Here is a 22,354-nt window from a genome sequence, read left to right as displayed (position 1 = left end):
TGAAGGGTATCGAGTCTCATTGTTTCAGTCTTGGCTGAGACAAAGGGCCTGATTCTTGGATTTGCTGGCATTTGCAAAGTGACTTTTCACTGATAGAAAGTGATTTTGCACTGCCAACAAACACCCCGAGTCATGGAACAGTGCAAAGTGTCCTTTTGCAGTGCGACGTGACTTTGTACGGCAAACAGACACTTTGCAATGTTCCAATATAGATGACCAACGTCACTTTGCACCAGTGAAAAGTCACTTTGCACAGTGCAAAAAATACCATGAATCAGGCCCTAAGTGATTTGGCCCCTGTGTTTTGTGACTTAGCACAGCTTCCTTGTGCAGTGCAACCCCGTAAATGAGGAGGCTGGAAATTAATATGGCCCTGACCCTAGCGCACATCCAAAATTTTCTTTTAAACATTGCATTTTACACTGTCAGAATTATGGTGATGGTGGCACTGGCATGTGTATGTGCACATTAGAACACAAATAGGACATTTTAAAACCAACGTTGAATATCATTTGATCTGTTATCTTCCTTGTGTAATAAAAGTTTATTAAGCTTGCATGCAAGGACCCTAACCTTTCACTGGCCGTCACAATATACAACAGTGCACGTACACTGAAACCAGGTGACTTAGTTTGTATTCACTTACATATCTTTATCTCCCAGGGTTGATCTAAGAGAGGGGTGTGGAAAGAGAATAGTGCCAGACTCTGAATGAGGCCCAGTGTTTCAAAGTGCCACAAGACACAAGGGAAGGGAACAAGTGAGCAAAAAAACACCACATTCGTAATGAGCTGGGGGCACCGGGAAGTCAGGTGCCGGTAAATTATTCTGAGTCCGGCGGCAACCCACCGCTAGCACTGGCAGGATTACTGCCGGACTCGGAATGAGGCCCAGTGTTTCAAAGCGCCACAAGACACAAAGGAAGGGAACAAGAGAGCAAATAAACAATGAAAATAACAATGAATTCACACACAAAAGGGCAGTCCTACTGGGTGTTGTAAGTAAAAAAGGAGGTGTGGGTAAGTGCTACTAGGGTCCCCCTGTGGTAGGAAGTGCCAGAGATGCCCATTTGGGAGGCAACAGGTAAGTGCATGGATGGAGAAATCCCAGGTGAAGAGGGAGGTCTACCGCCCACCAGGTAAACACATGGCAGAGGCAAACCACCCAAGAGGCGGTAATAGGTGCGGGGGCAGAGCGAGGGGGTGCTGGGTGCAATTGGGCAGAAGGCGAGGACCCTATTGGACTCTTGAGGGACCAGGCCACCAATCTCAGTGAGAGAGGGGATGGTTAGCAGGGGAAGGAAAAGGGAAGGAGGAGGAGAAGAGAAAGGTCTTAAGTTGTTTGCAGAACTTGAGGTGGTCCATTTCAAGATATAGAGAGAGAGTGAAAATGTTCCATAGAAGGGAGCCAGCTGAGGAGAGAGATCTACAGAGTAGAGTTTGATCTAAAGAGACTAGGAGCCAGAAGATCAAAGGAATCTTAAAGGAGAGTATTTAGTAAGAGAGAGTTGCAGGTTGTGTGGTCCGAGGCCCCAGATAGCCTTGTGGATGATGCAAATGGTCTTGAATTTGATCCTTGCAACAACCGAGAGCCAGTGCAGAGATTTTAGAGTTGGAGAGATACGGTTCAGGGGCTTGAGGACAAGGATAAACCTTGCAGCCCTATTCTGGATCAGTTGAAGAGGACGGTGTGATGAAAGAGGCAGGTTCAGGAATAGGGTGTTACAGTATTGTAGCCTGCAGAGGACTGTGGGGTGAATTCAAAGGCCCCAAACTGAAGGTCCCTTTCACCTGAAAAGCAGCATTTTTCCACACTGACACAAAATGGCTTTGCATGTTTTTTTCAAAGTAAAATTGAAGAGCCATGTCAAAAAGCCCAACCTGTCACTACCAAAGGAATTGCATTTAAATCCACAAAAGAAAAAAAAAATTAAAGGTTGCTTTCACATGAAAAAACGTATTTTTAAACAATGTCACAAAAACGGGTAGTCAAGGCGTATTTGCAGTTTTAAAGTGAAATTGTACCAATGCTAACAGGAACAATGTCAGGGAAAAAGATATTTATATTATGTTTTGCATGCAATATACCAGTGCCATTTTAAAAGCAACTTGATTTTCCATTGAAAAGGTTCTGTAGGCCAGAGGCAAACCATTTTGCTGTCTGTGGGATACATGTCACAAGGAACTTTAACATTGGATGTCTGACGTCCCAGTGTTTACAACTGCAATGCAATGTGGCTTGCTCTGGAAGGTGTGGCAAGCCAACTGTTCTTTAGACTGGCTGACTCTGCAGGACCATTTCATCTGGCTGATGAATGACCATGATGTAGACAGTAGGTGTGAAAAGGGAGGCTGAAACTCCAACTTCAAACAGGCAACCAACTTCAAAGAGCAAGCTGCAAACACAAAGAAAATAATATAAACTCTGGGTACAGAGTGACCCAGTGAGACCATATGGTCCAAAGGCAGGTGAATTACCATTTGTCCACATGAAGATAGCAACCATAAAGCATATTTTCTTCATGTATGTACCATTGTTTAGGTAATTTACAGGTGATTTTGGAGCTACACAATGCATCCACCTGTGACTCAGGGAACTGTAATGGCCATCTAAGGTGTGTTTCTGGCTGTTCTGAAAATTGTCCAAATGTGAGGGTTGGTGAATGGGTGGAGGGTAAAATTAGGAATATGGTTTATAAATTACATATTCATAACTGTATGCTTTTAAAGGAAATGCCAGAAAATTGCCACATGGCTGTGCAACATGGTGCAGACTGGCTGTCGTCTTATTTAATTCCCCATGATTAGATGAATCAGAAAAAATATGTATACTATGGCAGATATTAGTAAACTTATGAAGTTTTGCCACATAACTAGTTTTTGACAAAAATGTGACCTGGGAACATTTGGGGCTTGTAAATTAAGATGCCACATGTCTGCTCCAGACTCTTAAACAAATCTGTAGAGAGGTGCTGGAGTGTGGAGGAGAGAGAAGGGTAACTGTCCAATTCTAGTTGCGAAAACTCTGGCAGGGAACTTCTCCAAGATTGTAAAATTAGTGGTGTCATCGCTGATATATAAGGGGGACTGTACTAGGAGGAAGACACAGAGTTGCTGAAATGTACAATCAAAAGAGTGCTGTTGCAATTTACAATCTGACAGCTGCAAGACAACCCCAGAGGAGATTGATGAGAGTGCATCTGGGTGGAGTTGCCTATTGCTAGGAATGTCTAAATGCTGACTTGGTCCTATGGTGGAGAGCGGGAGGCTACCCTTGAGAGTGGAGTGACCAGACTCCTGCCCTATCTTTCCACAGGGTCCAGACATGCAGCTGGCTGTCCTGAACTTTAACTTTAAACAGAGGCTTTCTATGTAAGTAGAACTGAGCCCTGTGAAACCAAAAGGTGGGGGAATTTGCTGGCCTTAAATCCTTTCCCTATATAGTGGGTGGGGGGGGGGGGAAATCTGTGAAGATCCTTAGCATATCTAACTAAAAAGATTAATTTAATTAATTCCACATTTGGCAGAACACTATGCAGTGATTTTTGTTAACATTCGAAATTAACAAAGCTCACTTCCCAGTCTGCACTGAAAAACTATAGCTGATAATATAATTGTCCTGTTGACCACAACTTCTTTAAGGAAGAGGGGTGAATTTGTTCTTAAATGAGTCATATATTTTTGTCCAACATTCCCCTAACAAAGGGCTTTCAGTGGCTAGGGGTCTGAAATTAAATATTCTCCAAACCAGTCCCGTTTTTCTGTCTGACTTCCCCCAACACAGGCCAAAGTAGGGGTGGGGGGTCTGAAAAACAAACCACTTAATCACTCTGTGTTTATTTTAAACCAAATGTGTGGGTGAAATCATAATTGCCATACGTACCAATCTTGTAACCCTACTGCTATTTTTTTTTCTTTTAAGCATGCAGGAAAATCAAAATTGCACAGCACTATATTTATAATCGTTTTTGTTTATTTCATTTAATTTATAATGTATTTCATATAATGGTTTTGGTTATTAATCAGTTTAAATATTTCTTGAAGTGAAATGTGTTGGAAGTAAAGAATTGGGACTTGTGTTTTTTAAACTAATTTGTGTAATTGATTTTTAAGTAATTTGTGTAATTGATTTGAGTAATGAGAAGTTAATGGTGAGCCACAAGGAAGGTGGCACGTGTAGTTCAGTCTGATTTCTATTACTTTTAATTTAAATAAATACAAATGTATTTCCTGTACACCGGCCTGGTTCTTGGCTCGTTGGTAGCTAAGGGGGAGGACGACAAGGGGCATGATATGGGTCTGAATTAGAGCTGAATAAAATAATCTGTTAAACCATTTGTTGCATGATACCTTGAGTTGGGAGGGAAGGAACTCCCTGTGTTGAGGGTGCCTCTCAATAAACTGTTACAGGACCATAGCTCTAGAGACATTGAGCTTCTCTGGAAAGGTGAGGAGAAGGAGAATGCCTCTGAGGAGGTGAAGTTGAAAGTGGGCCTTCTTGCCAAGGTACAAGATGTTAGGCGTAAAGGAGAGCGAGGAGTTGAAGATTACCCTGAGGTTTCTGGACTCAGTGGAAGGAGAGGGAGGTAGCTCAATGAGGGCAGCCAGAGTGCACGAGGGAAATGGAGAGAAGGTGTCTCCATAGGCAGGATCTCAGTCTTACTGGCATTAAGATAGAGATCATTAAAGGTGCACCAAGACTGAATAGCAGACAGGCAGTAAGGGATTATAGAGGAGGAATAGGAGGAGGAAGAGGGGAGCTTGAAGAAGAGTTTTTTGTCACCTGCGTAATACTGGAAATGAGGAGAGAAGGCAGATATCAAGTGAGCAAGAGGTGCTATATAGATGTTGAAAAGCCAAGGCGAGAGGATAGAACCCTGGGGAACACCACAAGTAAAGAGAGTGGTGGAGGAGGAGAAAGAGCCCAGGAGCACCTGGAAAGGGCAGTCATTAAGGAAGGAGGTCAATCAATCCAGTGGCTGTTCTGAGATACCAAGTGTATCTTAGAGTCGCTTAATGAGGATAGAATGGTTGACTGTGTCAAAGGCGGAAGAGAGGTCAATGAGAATGAGAACAGCAGGAGAGTTAGAGTCAAGATTTGCAAACAGTTCTTCACAGGTGTTCAGGAGAGCAGGTTCTGTGCCTCCTGATGCTCAGAATCCAGGTTGATTTTCATGCCAACAACCAACAGCTGTGTTGGTTCAGTTTGGGGATGACCAACTTCTCAGGAGTTTCTAGACAAAGGGTATAGTCGAAATAGGGTTGTGTTGACACAAGGGGTCGGCAGAAGGATGTTTTATGAGGGGGTGCACAAGGGAGTGCTTAAGAGAAGAAGGAAAGAGCCAGATGCTAAGGAGTGGTTGCAGAAGGCAACAGAGCAGGAGCGAGGGAGGAGATGTTGTCCTTAATGGTTCTGGAAGAACAAGAGGACACATTATTTGGATGAGACCTTCAGAGAGCGGACTACTGTAGAGATATCATCCGTTGTTATAAGTGAGAAGGAGTAGAGAGTGGGTAAGGTGGAAGAGAGGCCAAGGGAAGCTATTGGTTAGGGGGAGGAATGAAGGGAGGGAAGGAAGCGAGAGAGGTCTGACTGTTCTAAGTTTTAGGGAGAAATGGTGGGCCAGTGCAGTACAGAGGGCCTGAAGGAAGAGGTGAGGTGTTGTTAGAGGCTCCAGAGATACAGGCCTGGGTGTGAGTCCTCTTCTTGGTTCTTGGAGAGGATAGAGATAGAGACACAATATTGCCTTTGGAGTAGGAGACAGGCCATTATTTTAATCGGGGGATGAGCCCAAGGTCTGCTAATTCCGTTCAGCAAATCTGCACTTGTTTCAGAGCAGCTAGATCAGTCGAACTAACTGTTTTGCTTGGATGCAGGTTTTAGGTGGATCCTCATAACAGGGGCAGGAATGTCAAGAGTGTTAGTGATGGAAAGTACAGAGTCAGTGGGAGAGTCAAGAGGAGGGGAAGGAGGAGGGATGAAGGTGGAGGCAAACACAGCATCTGACACCCGTTTCATCAGTTGGATGACCGCAAAATAGGCTGGCAGTGCTGGTGGAGGCTTGGTCAGGGGGGCAAGAGTTCCCAGAGGAGGGGAGAGAGTTGTCAGACCAGGAGAGTGGGGCAGTGAGAGAGTTGGAGAATGGGAGATCAGTGGGATGAAGGCATTGAGAGTGTGTCTAGCAGCATAGGTAGGGCCTGAGGAAGAATAGAGAGAGAGGTAAAGAGATAATGGAGAAGAGGCAGGAACAGTGGAGTCAAGGAGGATGTTGAAATCTCCAAGGAGGAGGGGTTTAGAGGTAGGGGTCAGAAGAGAAGAGGTGGAGTCAGCCCATTCTAAAAGGAAGACAGATATGTGGCCAAGGGGACTGTAGTTTACTTTACTTTACTTATTTTAATGCATTTGTATAGCGCATTCATAGACCCGAAGGCGTGAGGGCACTAAAAGACATATACAACAAGTAACAAAAAAGTGGAGGATCCAGTAGGCAGAGCCACAGAAAATGATTTTTTGGACATTTCTTGTAGATAGTTGCAAGGGTGAGAGAGAGAGTCAGAGAGACACCAAGCTTGAAGACAAGGCTTTCAAAGGGGGATTAGGGCTGGGTGGGTATGAGAGAGATAGGGTCCCACAAAGGGAAGATCAGGGCTACTCCACCCCCAGGTCAGTTGGGCCATGGCTTGGAGAGGATATTGTAGCTGTCAGGGGGAAGGGAATCAAAAGCCGTGACTGCACTGGCATTGAACCACTTCTCTGTGAGGACCTTGAGATCAAAGTCTTCAAGAAGGAGGGAGATGTTGGAGGAGTGTTTGACAGCATATCGAGCATTCAGAGTGGCTAAGTGTAGCCGGTCACCACCATTGAAGCTTTTCTGAGGAGAGGTACAAGGGGGTGGTACACCCATCGGGTTGGTGAAGGAGGTGCAGAGAAAGAGAGGAAGGAGGAGTAGCGGGAAAAGGTAGGAAGATGATGAGGGTTGGCAGGTGCTGGTTAAAGCAAAACAGATTGGTTTGAGGACACTGGGCTATGACCGTGCAATTTTAATAGATGTTAATGATACATGCACCTAGAGGATGAGAAGTGTGCCAAGAGTAGTTCCCATCTAGTGCCAGCATTAATACGTGAAGAGGAGAATGGGGAGAGGGTGGAGATTAGAGAGCTCGATAGGTCTGGAGAAGGGACAATGAAGAGGATATCAGTGATATTATGTCTGTATGTAGGACTAAAGTAGGTGTCAGCGATAGGTAGGCAGGATGAGAGGGCGAGATTATTTTTAAAACTTTTCTCTTCCAGACTTTGTGAGAGAGGATGAATAGGTAATAGAGTAAAAGAATAGATTGGAGAGATGGAGCATGACATTGAGGTGGAGAAAGGGGGGACAGATGGAGACACTGCACATTGCACAGCAACTCACCAGCCAGCCTAACAGCAGAGGGAGACAGGAGGATGCACTGATGTAAAGCACACCTAGATTCAAATTATTCTAAAAGCACAACAATGCAGCACAACATGGAGGATGCACAGATTTACAGCAAACCTAGATTCGAAAGACACCAAAAGCACGACAATGTAGCACAACATGGAGGATGCACATATGTAAAGCAAACCTAGATTCAAGTTACTCCAAAAGCACAACAATGCAGCATACAATGGAGGATGCGCAGATGTAAAGCACAAAGGTGAAAAGCACATCTAGATTTTAATTATTCTGAAAGCACAACAATGAAGCAGAACATGGAGGATGCACAGATGTAAAGCTCACAGGTGTAAGGCACCCTTAGATTCAAATTACTCCAAAAGCACAACAATGCAGCACAACATGGATGATGCAGAGATGTGAAGCACACCTAAATACGATTTTTACAAAGGCATTCAGAAGCAGCAGCACATTCAGTTTGAGCAAGTACAGCAGGAAAACATATTTCAGTTGGCGCAGAAATTGAAATTTACAGTGAAGCTAGTGGGAGAAGGAGGCACGAAACAACCAAGCAGCCAAAGGTAGAGGGTCCAAGGGGGGGGGTGTGTAGGCCAGACCAGTGCACCTGAAAATGAAAGATTAACATTCTCAAAGACATGTGGAGTTGCTACCTTGTCACTGGATCGCTGCGCAGGTACTCATCCGATGGAGGCTCTACCAGCGGCCAACCCACAGGCTGATGCCATTTTGCTTTCAATGTGACCCAGTATTTATGTCCTGTCTTGGTATGTTTTTCCCCACTTCCTCCTTTTCTTCACAACCCATTATCTATGCACAAAATATGTTCAGACTAAATGGCTTTCTTCTCATTATATTTGAATACCACTTTCATATTGACTTTCCGGGCACTTCGCGGCACCATAACGAGGCTCTGCCTCGCACAACTAGCCTTTTTTGAATGGAACATCCGCCGGCAGGCGGATACGCCGGCGGCACATCTGAAGGCCATACAAAGGCCTGTTGAGAGCCTGTCCGTCTTACAAGGATCCTTGCTCTCGACCATGTTGGGCCCACACAACTACGGTAAGCCTTGAGGCTTTTTCCTTGCACCTTTATTAGGGAAACCAGAAAATCTGCAGATTTGAGATTTACCAGCTACTCACAAGCTGGGTGGATTCGCCCATGCTTACCTCCTCTTAGCTCATACTGCCCTAATATACGAGGTTAGCCACTCCGTATGACAAGTCTGTTTCATAAGATCCTCCCAACCTGTGTTGAATCTAGCCTCCAAATAAGCTAACCATGATTCCCCACTAAAGCTCAATTGGGAGCCATACCGTCCTTTCCACTTGCCCAGCCAATGTCTCGGGAAGCCTGCAAGCCTATGCTGATCTTTGCCCATTGTTCCTATGTCCATTTCAGTCACTGCCTATGCTGATCTCTGCCCATTGTGCCTATGTCCATTTGAGTCACTCCCTATGCTGATCTGTACCCATTGTGCCTATGACCATTTGAGTCACTGCCTATGCTGATCTGTACCCATTGTGCCTATGTCCATTTGAGTCACTGCCTATGCTGATCTCTGCCCATTGTGCCTATGTCCATTTGAGTCACTGCCTATGCTGATCTGAACCCATTGTGCCTATGTCCATTTGAGTTACTCCCTATGCTGATCTTTGCCTATTGTGCCTGTGTGCATTTGAGTCACTGCCTATGCTGATCTGTACCCATTGTGCCTATGTCCTTTTGAGTCACTGCCTATGCTGATCTTTGCCCATTGTGCCTATGTCCATTTGAGTCACTGCCTATGCTGATCTCTGCCTATTGTGCCTATGCCCATTTGAGTCACTGCCTATGCTGATCTTTGCCCATTGTGCCTATGTCCATTTGAGTCACTGCCTATGCTGATCTTTGCCCACTGTGTCAACGTGTATTTAGCTAATACAGCCTACCGTGCTCATGTTATTTGAACCCTAGTCATTGTAGCCCACTGAGCCTATGCTATCTTATGACTATCTGAAGCAGACTTCCCAGCCCACCTTGTTTACTGGAATCTAGCTCTACATCATGAGAAGCACACCTTGTAGCCTGCTATTGTACTTACTCCTAATCATCCTCCACCACAGAGTGGATAGTAGCCTTCCCACAGTGCTCTTGAAACCCCCATACAATTCTACCATGACCATCCTTGCTACCAACACCAGTATGGATAACTCTGATCCGAGTCCTTCAACTGAGTCTCCTAGCAACCCATACAGTCTACTCCGTAGAAACTCTATGCTCAGAGATAGACTCTCGAAACTCCATGAGCCTCTGACTAGAACCCTACCTCCCACGAACAAAAGATCCAACACCCAGAAGGCTAATATCGCCCATCTCAACAACCGGAGACTACCTCCTACCTATACCAAAATTGAACCGTCCCATCTGATAGCCCCCCCTCAAAGGAGGATTAATAAATGCCAGATCCCTGACAGCACATGCCACAGACATCTGCAATTTGATAGTGCTTGATAATTTGGACTTCATCACTATTACAGAGTCCTGGCTGCATGACGCAGCAGGACCCCAACTCTCCCTAGCAATCCCAGAAGACTTTCCAATACTCAGGCAAGACACAACCAATATGCGCGGTCGCGGTATTGCTATCATCGCAAAAAATTGCTTAGGCATGAGAATTTCACCCACAATAGCAGCCGATTATTGTGAATCGCTCACCATTAAAATTCCACTAGCTAGCTCACAAACATTGACTATCAACCTCATCTACAGACCTCCAGGACCACTAGGGACATTCAAGGAGGACCTCCACAACCTACTTTCCAATAACCTCAAAACCTCCTCCCAACTACTTATTCTAGGGGACTTTAATTTGGGCTTCAATGACCTTTCAGATAAAAATGCCTCCATCATTGCTAACTCCCTCCCAATCTGGGTATGACGCAAAAAACCTTATAACCCAATCATAATAAAGGAAGAATCCTTGATTGGCTAGTAGATTATAACTGTACCGCCAATATCAAAGCCATTATCCCCCAAACTTGGACTGACCATCTCTTCCTGTTATTTGAACTATCTACCTCTAGACCACCTCCACCAGCCTCCATCATGGCCCCGCCTTGCCTAACAAGAAATAAAAAGAGCATTACCAGAGACAAAGTGATCCCGGCCATCGTACCTACCCTCAACGGATTAGAGGATCATTTAGACCCAGAAACATTAGTGAATGAGTATAACAAAATTATGTAAACCACCCTTGACAATATCGCACCTTTGAAACTCAGACAAAGTAAACACAAATCTCATTTAAACAAATGGTTTACCTGCGAATTAAAGGATCTACGACTACTCAAGAGGAGTTGCGAAACAGCATGGAGGCTTATCCCTTCAGAAGATCACAAAACAAACTTAACAGAAATCTCCTCCCAATATAAAAAAGAAATCCATCTGGCCAAACAGAACTCATTCAATAAGCGTATCTCCAACGCCAACTCAAGCATGAGGGAACTGTTCACCATCCTCAAGGAACTAGAGTCACCCATCCCCGTTCCGGACATATGCATCAAAGATAAAACTTGGTGCGCCAATATTCAGCAAGCCTTATCAAACAAAATGTCCTTACTCCAAATGAAAATAGCCAAAAAGAAAGCCTCCTTTACACAACCATCTAAGACCACTAATGCCATCATAGACCCTGCCCTAAAGGCTCAGGACCCAGCTATATGGTTCATGTTCTCCAAAACCTCCATCCTTGAGGTGGAGAAAGTTATCCTCTCTCTCAAGCCGTCAAATTGTCAGGGCGATTCCTGCCCTGCCCAGCTTATAAAAGATGCTGCTAGGGATCTTTCCCCGTTTATTGCTAAACTTGTCAACTCCTCATTCACGCCCGGCACGGTACCCACCAATCTAAAACAATCCTGGGTTCTACCACTGCTCAAAAAGCAAACGCTAGACCCTCTTATACCCACAAACTACCGTCCCATTATGACAGTCCCCTTCCTGATAATAATTTTGGATAAGATTGCCTATAATCAAATCCAAAGTTTTCTGGAACAACACAAATTCTTAGGAGAGCACCAATCAAGATTCCGCCCCCAACACAGCACAGAGGCTGCCCTCATTGACCCAAAGGCACAAATAGATGAACTAAGAGATAAAGGAAAAATGGCTCTCCTTTTGCTGTTGGACCTATCGGCAGCATTTGACCACGTGGACCATGGGGTACTTTGTAGCCATTTAGACTCTGCTGCACATTTCTCCAGTGAGGCCATAACTTGGATTGAATCTTTTCTTTGCGACAGGACCATGAGGGTGTTCTCCCCATCGGTAGCGGCGGACCCAATCCCCATCCGGTGCAGAGTTCCTCAGGGCTCATGCGTCTCCCCGACTCTTTACAACATATTTACCAAGCCCCTTTTTGATGATCTGGACCATCTCGGTATCACCTACATTAACTATGCAGATGATACCCAGATTCTCCTCCCACTTTCCGGGGATTACAATAAGGATTTGGCCTTGGTAAATAGGGTGTATATCATCATCCAGGCATGGATGGCAACCCACGATCTATGCCTGAATGATGATAAAACAGAGTTGATCATCCTAGAGACGCATTCTAACCTTACAAAACTTAGCCAGGACCATACCTCATTTTAAATTGATGGGAACATCATCAAGGTATCTAAAGATGTGAAGACACTTGGCTTCTATCTGGATGCCACCCTTTCTTTCGATAAACAGGTGAAGTCATTAGCTTCGGCCACCGCCTACACATGTAAGCTCATTAGAGCAGGCAAGCACTTTCTCTCTGACAACAACTGCCTTATCCTAGTGAGAGCACTAATCCTCTTGAGGCTCGACTATTGTAATGCCATTTACATTGGAGCAAATAAATCCATCACCCACCGAATCCATATACTACAAAACAACGCCCTATGAGCCGCACTTAGTGTCTCTAAAAGATCACATATTTCAAAGATCAGGCGTCAAAACAACTGGCTGTCCACCCAAAATAAAATCTACTTAAAAGTAGCGTCCCTGGTTCACAAAGCCCTGAACAATGCCTCACCAAGCTATCTCTGTAACAAACTCTCTAAAAGAAGCCACACGCGCCCTGCCAGAACTTCTAATGCCAATAGCCTCATCATTCCAAGATTCAGACTTACCAAGATGGGGGGCAGCAGCTTCCAGGTTCAAGCTGCCCAATTATGGAACTCACTGCCAAACCCTCTACGGAAGGAGCAGCCGTTTCCGAAATTCAGAAGCAACTACATTAATCTGCTGAGATCTGCCAATGATTAACCCTGCGGCGTCCACTTATTCTCACTCAACCCTAACATACACACATCATGATCCTGTTCCCCTTTAATCTTATGGACCTTCTCACTTTGCCCATCTGGCCCCTGAGCTAACGTCCATCTAGTGCCTGTATATATACTATCCTTATTGTACTTTGTATTCATTTTGCCTGTACTTTGTGTGTATATTGCTATCGCCACCTAAATGCGATTTATTGTATTTTGTATTTTTACTGTGTATGCATCCCATGACTCTACCCTGTAACTCAAGCTTCGCATTTTCTGCACTGCTGCGCCCGGCTACCCTTGGGTCTGGTGTGCATTATAAATGAATAAAACAAATAAAACAAACAAACAAACAAACAAACAATATGCTGACAGTAGATTTAGAGCACTGTACATTTAAGGAAATTGACGGAATGTAATTAGGGTCTTGTACTACCAACCCATGAAGTTGTAAGCTTCAACAAAGATGTGAAAATAAATACAAAAATTGTATGTGATGTAAGGTTTTCTCTGTCTTTTCACTTTGAGTGTGGAATTCCATTCACCCATTTTTCAACAGATATCAGCCTTCCCACTGTGTAAAAATAAACCTAAGACCTTTTCATCCGCTCTTAGTTTTGGACCCAATCCTTACAATTGTTTTCAACTACCACCTTTCCAAATCACCCATATCATAAAGTGGGGTATACTTTCAGCACCCAAGATCCAAATTAACTGCATCTGGCTCATTGAAAAGTGCAAAACATTGCTGGCATTTCACTCACAACTGCCAAGATCAAAATGCTGTTTTCAGAGCAAGAATAATATAAACAGTAAATGGGCTCGGTATTCGAGTGACTAGGCCAAAGGCCTAAAACTACTTTCCATTACATGTGACTGATGCCTAAGGCACAGCCTTGCTACCACAGAGAGCTACCCTGGAAATGTGTGCATTTGACAGCTTGGAAGCAATGAAAATTTTAAACAGGAAACTCCATTCACAGAAGTAATTCGAGGTCCCACTGTAATGACGGTGGAGACGGTGACTTTTTTAAACAATGGGATAATACGGAGACAAGAAGCACTAGGAAAAAGGAAGAGATGTCTTGTATTAACTGCAAGATGTAAAGCAGATTACATGTATAAAAATGCAGAATGTAAAAGCACCATGAATTTTTCTTTTCCTCGGAAGTGAGCTAAAAACTGTGGTTAGCCCAAAATACATTTGCCCATGAGATTTGAAGGCCAAGAACTGTTCATGTTCCCCCATCAGATGCAAGGAAAGCTCTGCCTCCCACCTCTATCTTGAAATCTCCTTGAGTTCACTGTGACAGTAAAGGAACAGAGCGTGTTCCTGACCAAAGTGTTAGGCTGGTGATTTGACCCATACTGTGAAAACAAAAGACCCAGCTAATGAATGTGAACTTTAAAAAAAATACACAGAATCATAATTCAATGTGTGGTTCTTTCCTGGGCTGACTGACAGATGACATGCAGGAGAAGGCCGCCACATGATGCCAGGAGGTGGAGTTATCCCATCTGCATCAGGAGATAAGAAGAATCAGGGTCCGGCCATTAACTTTGAAAGAATGCTACGTTGTATGTTTTATTTCTGTTATTGCAGGCCAAACAAACAAAGACACATATGACTGGACATACATCTAAGTGGAGAAAATAAATGTGATGTTTATGGCACTGATAATATAGATATAATTAAAGATTCTCATGGGGTTATATGGGAAATTCTACTATGGCCATTAGCTTAAGAACTGTGACACCTTTTCAAATGGTTCAAGTATTTCTGAAAAGTTTATGAAAAGAAGTATCCAAATATACACCTCTCATAATAATTTGACCTTGAGACCCAGAGTTAGAAGCTAAAATGTGATTCTAGCGCCCCAGAAAATGTTATGGAGTGGAGAGTCAGGAAGATAGTAGCTTATTAAATTATATTTTGATCAGTAAAAGCTTGTAATGATATTTGTTATACTTTTTGAAGAAATCGCAAAGATCTGCCATTCACACCGGCAACTGTGTGTCAAAATGAGACACAGTGTATTACTTCCGGCATGATCAGTTTAAAGATATTTCGTTGGTGACTGTTATTTATAAATTGGAAAAGCAAGTTGTCATGTTGTAGGTTTTTAAATTCATAACAGGAGGGTGCAGACATGCTAATGCAGAAGGGTGGAGTTATACTTCCCAGAAATGGAATCTAATATTCTCAGAACCAATCAAATTGAAAAGGTGAGGCTTTGTTAAAGGTGAAGGACAAATAGATGTCCAATACAAATAATGACCCAATAAGCTGGTACCTGATACTTTAGAGATTTTGGGGTGTAATTAGGGACTTAAAAGGAGATGCACAATCGGACATGGAGAGAGCTGGCTAAAATGATCTGAGTGGGAAATGCTGAAACATTGCTTGAGAACTAATATTGCCTGGGAGACAGAAGGGGCAAGAGGAGAACCAGGAAAAGGGACAGAGGCTGGGAATCCATAACCAGGAGAGGGAAATAGAGGGATTGATGTTGGAGTCTCAGCAGGTTCCTGTCCTTTACCTGCAGATGATCCAGGAGGCTTGCTGTTTTTTTCATGAGAGCCAACCCCAGAGATGTTCAATGTAAGTAGACTTGTCAAACAGAACCCAGTATCTTGGGGATCTGTTGTAATTAAAATATCCCCCTTAGTTATTGGGTGGCATACAGAAGTAGATCCCTAGCCTTTTCTTACCATGTAATAATTTAAATAATTTCCATATAGCCAAATGACGTGTGGCGATTTTGTGGAAGTTCAAAATCTACATCTCTCCCAGTGTGAACAACGCTACAGTCAAATAAAGTAAGTTTGGGGCCACTTATATCCTTTTTACCAACCTCAAAATTCCTTGTTGTCCTCCATTACCCAGACCCTGACTTAACACAGTGGGGAGTTATAAACGTAAATGGAATATCTGGGTTTGTGCTGTGGTAAAAAAGTGGCTTGCCCAGTGAAACGACTGATTAAAAAGTCACACCCTCTACTGAGAGTGTGAAAGAGACTCAAAATTTACAAAAGATTTTTCTCTGAAGGGTGTTAAAAGAAAAAGCCTCATTACACTTTAAGAAACATATTTTGTTATAAGTTGGTTGTGCTAAAACTTTCATAGAAACAGAACGTGCACAGGGCTGTCAGAGTTGAATGGCACTGCACATTAAAAGTGTTTTGCTAATTGAAAAGTGCTACATGTTATTTAAAGTAAACCCCTAGAAAAATAAATAATAAGGTTAACTTGATCTCTCATGTCCAGGGTGCTGCTTAATTCTTTACATTAGGTGTATTGTGAGTGACCTCATCATTTTTTGTGTGTTTATTTGACCTGTGTGTTTTTTTACATGAGAGCAGAATTGCAAACACCCATGTTGAGTTTTAGATATTGTGTAAATACTATTTTTAAAAGTGATTAGTGTGCTATATTGATTTGGTCTACTAAATAATAAATATATATTCTTTCTGCACACTGGCCTAATTTGTGGCTTATCTATTGCACAGGGGAGAGGGCTGACAGGGTGGGAAATGAGTCAGGGGCAGGGCTAGTGAACAATCTCATAAATTGAGTTATTAGTGAATAATTCCTCACTTTGATTGTTGCCCAATAAATGTCTCCTATAATTACCATAATGCCCTTTGTGTAATGTAATGTAATTTATGGTGGACTTGTTGAGCACATTTCTGCCCTTTTTGTGGCCTTGCATGTCCATAGCCCTGGAAAACAAGATGGAGGTTGGGGTGTTAAGGGGATAGAGGAAAAGGCAGATGCTAATCCTAGGTGGTTGGTGTGTGCAGGCCAGAAGTACTTCAATTCTTTGTGTAGCCACTGTTGTGGGGGGATTGGGTGATAGGGCTTGCAAATTGAGCCAAGTGTGAGGTTGATTTTGCAAGTAGAGTGGAGAAAGAAGGGGACTTGTGTCAGTTAGTGGGAGGAAAGAAAATTGTTAAGCTGGAGAGAATCTTTTAGTGTAGTATTGATTGGTGTCATGTTGTTTGAGTATTTGGTCACCATCTTTGTTGATAAAAAGATATGCTATTCTGATTTAAATTAATGTTACAGGTGTATTGAACAAAATTATTATGACCTCCCATAGTCCTCAGGTGAATCATTGTGTGAAGCTTCCAGAACCTGCAGCCAGAATTAAGTACTGAGGAGGTCTGGATGCTGTGGCTTTTCCCCAACTCACAGTGCCAAGTGTGCCGTAAGCTCTGATCACTATGTCACATGTTTGATGCCAACGCAAGCAACCTTTGATTGGAAGCATTACGGATCCTGATTGCATTGTTTTCAGATATCATCTTCGTCCATGTCTGCACGTCTGATTTCATCAACTTATGCAATCTTTTTGATTTTATCATTCATAATTTAATTGTCTGCCTTAATACTGGTGTATTCAGCTTTAACAAAATTAAGAGTGATAGTTCGACGGTTTTGAATGAATCATTACCATGAGAATTGATGTTGACAAATCCAGAGGCCAGTGGTTTTCATTCTGTCATGACTATACAGAAGGGGAAAGACCATATGAAAATCACGTCTGGTCCTCCCACAACAGAGGCTGTCCAGATAAAACTGCTGGGACACATCTAAATTCAGACTTAATCACTCGGCCAAATCTGAAATTTCCCAAATGTGATTTGGGTAAACAAGTTTAGGCAGGCAGATTAGCTTGGCTATTGGCAGACAGATGTGTCTGGATATTGTAACAGGACCTGCTTTCAGGCCCTGTCAGAGGAGAGCAGGGGGATACCACTTCACGCAAACAATTTGTCCATTGCCAGGGTCGAGCCCGGACCTCCTTCCAGTCTGTTCTTACTTTGGAAGATGGAGACATCCCTGCTACAAAGAAATGCCAAGGGATGCTGCATCCACCCATTGGGAGCAGCAGGAGGAAGACACTGTGGTCCGCGTAAAACCACGGAAAGCCATGAACATCGACAAACCATTCGAGGGAGAGCTGCAATGCGCTGGCAGGGAAAACCCTGGACACAGCACGGAGAAGAGATTACAACCTCCAGAAGCAGGCAGCTGTCTTAGCCCGTGCAACCAGAGAACCTCCATTAAACCAGGAGGGAATAAAGGGAATCCACTGGGCCACAAGGGAATGGCTCATTAGCGAAAAACAAAACATTCCCAACACCACAAAGCAAGCATGGAAACCATTAATGGGTAAAAAATTCTGAAGAGGCCTGAAGGGATACCTGACTCCTGGGAGCCCATTGCGACTCGAGGTTAAAAATGCTTCAAGAAGCTGGGTGGGGCTTACTAGCCCATATTAAGCCTCCTGAACGCTCCCCCTGGCCACAGGAAGGTAAGGGATTGGCTAAGGTAAGTGGCCAAACCTGGGAGGGAGTGGGGTATTTAAGTAGGTGAATGCAAATGGTTGAGTGTGCCTTAGTTGGTTGAGGACAAGAGGTGGTGGAGGATGTCCCAGAGACCAAAGGGGGAGAGAGAGCCTGCTAGAGTTCTAAAGCATTCACTGGGAATTTTTCAGAGAAGGAGGAAGGTGGTGTGGACTGATATATGTTGCTATTTGAGAGCGAGAATATTTTACTTTCTTTTCTACTTAGTTTCTAGGGTTTTTTTGGCTAGTAAACTAAACATCATTGGATGTGGTGTATTTAATCAAGATTACCCCTGCTGTAGCGCAGGTAGTCTTGAATCTATTAAAGACACTGAGGCGAGCATTATGTTTAAACTTCTTTTAATTCTACTCTTCCAGCAGATTTAAATCTCCATACTTCTTTAAAAACACCTTTTTTAACCATAAACCAGAAACACTTTCCACTAAATCTTCACATCCCATGAGCCCAGTGTTTCACCCATCACCATATCCTGTCCCTTGGCTCCAGGAACCACTTCCTGGCTCGGTCCGTTCCTCTTCTTTGATGCCTTCCAACCAACATCCTGAGAGAAAATGCAAAACACACTCCAAAGTGCAAAACCAATATGCCACCTTTGGCAGAACTGAACTGCGACTCTACTCCAGAGAAATCCTCACAGCCAATGCGGCCAACTTCTCTCGCAAAAACTTGCTACATCAGGCCCTGGACACTCAACTCATCCTTCTGGTCATCCCCTGTCAGTAAAGACATGCATTAGGGAGGGTCATCCGATGCAGTAAACCATCAACACATGATAAACATTATATGCATCTGGTCACCAATGCGTTGCCTTGCTAGGCGGGATAATGTTCGCCTCTTTCTCTTTAATAGAATACATTTGTGTGGAGAGACTGAAATTGTAAATTTAAATGGCTATGTTGCTGTTTGAGAGCTGTTTCTTTTTACTTTAATTTTTAGATTGGCTTTTTACACTTTTAAAAAAAATGTTGTTGCTTATTGTGCCTTTACTTTCATAGGAGATACTTGGGTAGAGGGATGTTAGGCCGTGCTCAACAGAACATAATTCTATTTCCACAGAAAGACAGGCTAGAATTTGGGATTTTATTTTAAATATTTTACTTTCTCTGCCAGACACCTAAACAATTTACTTTGCATATATGTACTGCATTTAATTTATTTTCCCTAATGTTGGTGGAATAGGAAAATATTGTGGGTTGCTGGACATATTGTTGATGGTGAAGGTGATCAAAAGCAGTGGGCATTAGTGGCAGGTTGACCAAATGTGTGAGGTAACACACCACCTGCTTGAGGCAGAAGGAGTGAAGAGGAACTTGGTTTAACACGTTTTCATTTTAACTGCTTTCAGTAGTTGAGTTGAGAACAGGTGTAAAGCATACAACAGTTTGTCCTTTTGCGCAAAGGTGTGTCAGGGCTACCATTGTCTGCGATGTTTGAGGCATAAAGAACATTGATTAAGATGTATTGAGAGCCAGTGCTCAAACATTGGAAGGGGAGAACAAGGTGCCATGGACGTGTTCCTCTGTTCTCTCCAAAAAAGGTCTCTGGTGCTATTGCTGTGGATGCAGAATTCTTTGGCAGTGTGATTGTACAATGTCAATAACCACATGTTGTACATCCAACACTGCTACAAGTACTCCAAACAATCAAAATTAAGCTGTGGTGGTGGATACTAATCTTTCCAATGTCATCTCTGACTTTTCTGTTTCTGCCGCTTCACTGCAGCCAGATTAAACCCCACCATCCCTAAGATCGGAGTCTGGCACAAGTGGGGATGAATCGCACTGAATCTTTTACTGTAGGATGGGATGTTCTTCGGGGAGTTGGATTTGCAGCTCTCATCCGTAGGTTAACATCACCAGAGCCATGCCCTTTTGCTCATTGTAGAGGAACAGAATCTTTCACAGCCTAGTGCTCTCACTCTTTCTTCACCTTTGGCCTTTTATTTTGATTCTGGCAATGAAGATGATGATGATGAGAGCGATAATGGCGACCAGATGTTGACTATGTCCACTCTTCTCATAAAAGAGAACTAGGAAAGGTTTGTATGACTACTGACAGTCATGCTGAGTCCAACCTAGGCAGTCACACTTAGGGAAGATTAGAAGAACAAGCACAGCCTGACAGGGAACCTACTACTATCACAAAACCCACTGGTTTCACAGTGTAGAAATATTATCATCATACATCACTAGTTCTGTGGGCACTCTTTTTGCAACACCTCAGAGATCCCCAGATGGCAGTGTTGTATGCCAAACAAAGACAGTACAAAGTATACCATCACTACAACCAGTACTGCACTATTGCCACTGTGCACCTTGAAGAGCACCCTGTTAACCGTTCTTCCGCCTTTCCTCAACAGCCAATTGCACCTACTTCGAGTACACAGGAATATCTAAAATGTGGAATGTCTTTGTACAGCGTCCGGTGCAGAATCTTGCCATCTGCACTCTGTGCAAAAACACTTATGTCCTGGCAGGAACCAATATGTGCACATCATTATTGCCAGGGCAATTGAAGTGGCATCATGCACAAGAGTTGTGTCATAATAATGCATAATATTGCATAGAATATCCCCCTGAGCCAGCAAATATTCAGCAGCATGCTGGCGCTTCCCTGTGTTGTGATTCCAGCACTGGGAGGTGTACCAGCCATGCAGTAAGGTTGTGTGTCTGCCAGCATCCAAAAATAAATACGTGATAGTATGGGAACAATGTATACATGCCAGTCTAGCTTCAGTGAGCCATTTGAGAGCAGTCCAACATGTTGTCATAGCCATACTTTGAGTACAGCTGCTCAATGCTAAATGGAAATAATCCTGGCAATAGATCTTCTTCCATACACCTTTGTTAAAAACAAAGCTTTCAGAGAGCTGATGGCAAGTGCTAATTTCTGCAGGAAAAGTCCCAGCTGGATTTATTGTTCACTCAAAATGGTACCTGTGTTATATGATGCAGTAGTTATTGTGGTGAGAAAGGCCTTGGATGTGCCAGAGGGTGAGAAAGTACAAGTCACTATGCATATTTGAATAAGCGGGCAAACCACCGGTTACACAGCATTAACAATGCGTTGGGAAATATTCCTCTCTAGTGACACGAAAGGCTTTGTGCATGCAAGGCTTTGATGGTAGGAGCAACAAAGGAACATTTTTCTGAGTTAAAGTGGAACCGGTATTGGCAGAGTGGCTAATTCTTGGATTGGACTTTGTGGCACCAGACAATGGCTAAAACGTCATCGTTGCAATACGTCTGGGGAAACAATGCAAGTGACATGCTTTGCACATGTTGTCCACCTTGTGGTGACACGTTTTGTCAGAGGTTTTGCCCGTCTGTTATATGCTTACTGTGGCACTCAAGATTATCCCCCATTTCAGATGGTCACACAGCAAAATACATGCATTGAATGCAATGCAGATGCAGTATGAATTCCCACCACCGCCTAAAAATGTCAGTGAACACTTTTTGGAATGCAACATTGAATGTGCTTGAGTGGTTGAGTGAGTAACATATTGCTTAAGTGACCACAGATACAGTCACAGTCGAGCAGTGAGTGGGCTCTTCTTCTCTTCCAATTCCTTGGCAGCTCATATATAATGCCTGCTGTTTGATAAGGTATTTGGTGGAAACCATCCAGCATGAGAGCCAAGCCTCTGTGTCATTGAGTGAAGTACTTCTGTTGCACGGAGGTTAGCTCAGGGGCAACGTGCTCACCTTGGAAGCAAGACGACAAGGAGCACCACCGGTTCGGTCCCCGGCTCTGTGCTTAGAAACCTCTGGGTATTAAACGCGTTATAAATAACCTATCATATCTTCTTGGTTAAAATTAATCTGGGCAACCTAACATGCAAATCAGGCATTCTACAGTTCGTGAGAGAACTATTGTCGATCTTTCAGAGTGGCCAATATGAAAAGTATGGATTACAACATTGAACTTCTTATGGCGTAATTTTCTTACCCTGGTTTTAAGGTTGTTGTGGCTGCTTTCCATGATGTGGCCATTAGGACTACACATTAAGAAGACATATTTGAAATGTGCAAGACTGCACTCAAGGGGGAGACATGTTCAAGAGTAATTGTATTCAGAGTTGCTTGCAGAGCAGATCATTGAATGACATGCAGCAACAGCAGCAAGTTAGCATCCTCAAAAGCCAGTAAGAAGTCTGACTTCATCTGTTAGCTATCGCTCTACTTCAACCTCAAAAAAGTGCAGTGGCACCATTAGCAGGGTGCTAAACACTCACATGTACTCGCCTGTGGGACTC

This window comes from Ambystoma mexicanum, chromosome 8, assembly GCF_040938575.1.
Source record: "Ambystoma mexicanum isolate Mex_15411 chromosome 8, UKY_AmexF1_1, whole genome shotgun sequence".
NCBI classification, from domain to species: domain Eukaryota; kingdom Metazoa; phylum Chordata; class Amphibia; order Caudata; family Ambystomatidae; genus Ambystoma; species Ambystoma mexicanum.
Note: the sequence above shows the minus strand (reverse complement) of the source record.